The sequence below is a fragment of the Diceros bicornis genome, unplaced genomic scaffold, assembly GCF_020826845.1.
Source record: "Diceros bicornis minor isolate mBicDic1 unplaced genomic scaffold, mDicBic1.mat.cur scaffold_846_ctg1, whole genome shotgun sequence".
Taxonomy (NCBI): Eukaryota; Metazoa; Chordata; class Mammalia; order Perissodactyla; family Rhinocerotidae; genus Diceros; species Diceros bicornis.
The window spans coordinates 30,789-35,608 of record NW_026691725.1 but is presented as its reverse complement, the minus strand read 5'-3'; the positions used below and the strand labels follow the sequence as shown (position 1 = coordinate 35,608).

Here is a 4,820-nt window from a genome sequence, read left to right as displayed (position 1 = left end):
TTACACTGGGTCCACCATGGATAATCTGGGATAATCTCCCTATTTTAAAGTCAGCTGACTAGCAACCTTAATTCCCCTTTGCCATGTAACTTAACATATTCACAGTTTCTGGGGATTAGGATGGAGACATCTTTGGGGGCTCATTATTCTGCCTACCATGCCAAGACAGTGGTCCATTTCCATTTAATAACTTGAATTTTCCTAAAGCACTTTAGTTATCTTGAAGCTCTTGGGGAATAACAATATACGATTACTGATAGCAATAACTTGCATTTCAGTTTTTAACCATGAGCTCTGATTCTATCAAGATGACTCGCATACTCAAAGAAAGATACGGATATAGCTGGAATGGCCACTGCCACATAACCATCTGCTCCCAGATACACGTAGCCTGAGCTTCCCGATTTACGTTCCAGTAAACTGAGGCCATGGAACATAGAATCAGACTGTGGCCACCAGGATAAATGTCCTGACACTGCAATCCAAGCTGGTTAGAAAAAGGGCCTTCTCGTTAAAGTTTAGAGAAGGTAAATCATCTTCCAAAATTGCTCTAGTGAGCTTAGAATCATTAAAATTGTCCAGGGCACAAAATAAGAAAGTTTATTTGGTTTTTTTTTAAACACACAAAAAATGAAAGTGAAATGGGTAAATTCTAGTAGCCAAATCTTTTCCTGCCATTACTAAAGATTGACAGGTTGGTTGTTTTAACAGCTGTCCAATGTTTAAGCTCTGAAGACTTTAAATCTCTAATAATAAAGAGAGTAACACTTCGCATGAGTGTTTTTATGACTATATTCTAGACACTGTGTTTATGACTATATTCTAGACATTCTCACAGGAAGTCTTGATTAAAGATAATTATTATATTTCAATCAGAGGCCACAGAGAGTAAAAAGTTTGAACGATTGGCTGAAGGCTCCATACAGACTGAATCGAAATATGAAACAAAGTAAAAGTTTCAAATTTGAATTTATGGCCTGCCTGAATTCTGATAGACAAAAGCATAGTTGCTGTGATTAGCGTAACTTAAAATAGGCAAGTCCAATCGTCAAATGCTATATAAATATACACTGCATGACAGTTTCAAGTAGAACCAAGTTGGCTCTGCTACACTTTCATGTCACTCAAAGGTTAGGCGAGGGAATGGTTTCTTGTGAGTCATTTTTTTTAAATAAGGAAGATCAGCCCTGAGCTAACACCCACTGCCAATCCTCCTCTTTTTGCTGAGTAAGATTGGCCCTGGGCTAACATCCGTGCCCATCTTCCTCTACTTTATATGGGAGGCCGCCACAGCATGGCTTGATAAGTGGCACGTCAGTCTGCACCCAGGATCCGAACCTTCGAACCCCAAGCAGCCGAAGCAGAGCGTGTGAACTCAACCGCTATGCCACAGGGCTGGCCCCAGCGGTGTTTTTTAACACTCAGTAAGCAATGCCAGTGTGAGAAGCTGTCATATCTCATGGGTTAACCAACACCCTCAACTTCTACCCCTCTCACCTGTTGACCCCGTCCTCTGCTCCCCCAAAACTGTACCTAATGCAGAGGTGCTTCTGAGGACTGTTCACAGTTCCTGTGGCTCTGGCGGAGTCTCCAGCAGTATCCAGCAGCTCAGCACTGCTCCTTGGCAACACGCAAATGGGCCAGCTCTAAGCAAGATCTGACTGAGGAATGGTATAAGGTAGTCATCCAGGAGGAATTTTGTTCACACGGCCCCCAAAAGAACTCTGAAAATCTATGCACATATTTTTAAAGAACATCTAAACATTTTTAACATAAGTTTAAACATTTGAGAAAGGGACATGATTTCTAACGCTCTGATACATATTTATTGGAACCTCAGGGCTGCAGGTTTCCCTCATTCATCTATGGAAAATGTCTGCTATATAACATAATTGGCAGAGCCAATTGTCATTTACAGGCCAGTCAACCAATAAGACTTTCTGTTAAAACAAGTCTGACTTCGTTTTTCAATCAAATATGAAGATAGTCCTGGTGGCAACCATCTACCTTCTGAGTGCTTAAAAGGAACAGATAAATACAGCACAGAGCCTTGTCACGTGCTCGGCCCTTGAATGAATAGGGAAGAAGAGAGGAGAACTGGCAGGCATCACCCATGTTCAAAGGCAGATCAGTTTCAAGAACCGGATGGAAGTTGAGGGTCTGAAATTGAATCCACTGAAACACTCTCTGCCCTGAGAAGCCGGGTATGTGCACAGTGGGGAGACTGCTGGGAAAAAGAACTTAAATTCCTCTCTGAAAGTATCTAACATGATACAAATATAAGGCAGTATTTCTAAACAAAAACTCTCTGCATTTCTCTGAGGCATCCTAAGCCTTTGTCAATATCTTAAAACAGGTTTCAAGTTCTCTTCATCAATATGGAGGATCAACAATTAGAGATCATAAACTTGCTTGAGTAGCCAACCTCATGTGTAATCTTGGACAGTTCTAGCATCCCAGGAATCGGTTCTACATTTTCTCTAGTCCTTAGAATTAGGTGCTCTTGTTTTGACTCTCTGCCCTTATTTTATAATCTCTTAGTATATGTTTGACCCAGTCTAAATTAGTCATCTTTCACCCTAAAGTTCCTAGATTCCTCCCCATGTTATTACCGGGCCTTATGCTTCTGTTCTGATTCTCTGGCCCTTTTAGTGCCAGAAGGGGACACGCCTTTAAAAAAAAAACAAAAAACTCCAACTGCCAAGGTTACCAAGTTGTGCAAAAGAGGAGCTGCTTATGCAAACTGCTTCAGACTTTTATACGGGAAGGAAGAGTGCAAAGTCACACTGGAAATGCATTTTGCAAATCTCTCTCCCCTAGTGTTTCTGGAGTAAAAGGTTTTAAGTAAATTACTGACAATGGGCAAAAAAAACACATGGAAAAAAACACTTTATTAGGTGCTTTCTCTTCTTTAGGAAGAGAATTTTGGTCCTTTCAGAGGAGGCTCCAAGTAATTCGACAATGCCCAGTTTTCTTCAGTTGCTGCAAGTGGATCCCACGGTGGGTGCTCTGGAAAGCACCTTGGGGGCGAACGGGTCTGAGGCCGCTCATGATCAAGGTCGTCCAATCCACTTGCAAAGTTGAGAATCTTGCCGTGTCACCCTAGCAGCAGGTCTGTGTTCCCCTCCAAAGAGCCCACCACCTGGCGCACCCCACCTCCACTCGGGCCCCAGCCACCAGGTAACGTCGGGCGCTTTAGGAGGTGCTGCTGCGGGGCCGCTGCAGACGCAACCGCCGGGGAAGAGGCGAGGACAGGGGTGGATGCTGCAGGCGCGCGCGCAGGTGCTCGCGCACCCACAAACACACACAGGCTCGGGGTGCGCGGAGGGCGGGGGAGGGGCGGGGACGGCCTTACCAGATCAATGAACGTCAGGAATTCCCAGCTCCCTCCGTAGGTCTGATGCGAGGGCATGTCGATGGCCTTGTAGTTGCAGAGGATGGAGCAGTAGGACAGCAGGATCGCCACCGCAGCACCTGGCAGGGGACAAGCGCCATGTCCGCCAGAGGCCTGGGCGGGCGCGGCGGCGCCGAGGGCGGGCGGGAGCGCAGGGCGGGGGCGGGCGCCGTGGGAACCCGGGCGCGGCCGCGGGGCGGGCGGGGGCTGCGGCGGGGCGCCCCCGGGGGACGGCGCGACCGCGGGCGCCCGGCGACCTGCGCGGGCGGGGCGATTGCGGGCACTGCTGGCGGCCGGGCGGCGTGGCGTCAGCTCTTTCGTCGCCTCCGTCGTTCTGCTCCTGCGTTCGCGGGGCCCCGGGACACCCGACCGGGGGCGCCCCCTAGGCGTCCCGGCGGTGGGTGGGTGGCCGCCGAGCGCGCTCGAGCTCCGGGGCCGCGGCTGGTGGCATCTGGCGGGCGGAGAGCGACGCGGCCCGGAGAGGGAGGTCGGCAAACCTGCACTGAAGGAGGGGACCCCAGTGTAGACAAACGTTCCAGCCGGGGCATTGCAGCGGAGGTCAAGGGTGGCTCCTGTGGCCAACTGGGGTGCTCTGTGGCCACAGGAGGTGGAGGCGTGAACTTGGGGTGTAAGCCCGCGCCCCGGTGCCCCCGAGTGACTTGCTTTATTTTGGACCCAATTGAATTTTCAGTGTTAAACTACTATTAATCACTATGAAATTCCCTTATAAATTCTATTCCAGTGCCTTGCACTTTTCCACGGGAACTTTATAAATATCATATCAGTATATAATATAACAAGACAGGCTATGCACTTTGGACGAGAGGTGTATACGTGAAAGATTATAAAGGAAAGAGTGTCAGATAACTTTCTGCTACAAGATTACATTCAGCTTAAAAACAAATCATTCTGAGTTTGGATGTAAAACCCGGTGTGTAATTTGATACTAATCTTTTGAGGGTTAAACGGGTTTTGCCCTTTTACTTATTTGTTTTTTCCTACACTACAATACCAGGGCTTCATGGAAGGAAAATAAATATCAACTGGATTCCCTCTGCCTTCCAGTAAATGTTGTCACGCTGAAGTTGCATCAGTCTGTGGGCAGCATTTTTTTTTTTTATCATGATCGCATTTCAGCCAACCAGATGCAGGGTCAGATGATGAAAAGACCACATAGGTATTTCCTGTGGATCCATTTAAAACAGGTGTCCTCTCCAAATAGTCTCTGAGTCAGAGGATGTGGAGGGAGGGCGCAGGGAAAGCCGAGTGTTAGAGAGAAAGGAGCAACTCATGAATGTTTTCCTGAATTTTTCCAATGAAGCTCTAAACCAAAATAAAGAAACCCCGTAGATTTCTTTCATTGGCCTTATAATTATGCTAATAGAAATTGATGTCACAAAAATCAAGATAATTCCAAGAAGATTCT

At 47.1% G+C, this 4,820-nt stretch overlaps 1 pseudogene; it reads right to left on the bottom strand.

Annotated features, from left to right (window-relative positions):
- Positions 1-2,872: 2,872 nt before the first annotated feature.
- LOC131403777 (androgen-induced gene 1 protein-like) lies at positions 2,873-3,579 on the bottom strand (annotated as a pseudogene).
- Between the last annotated feature and the right edge of the window lie 1,241 nt (positions 3,580-4,820).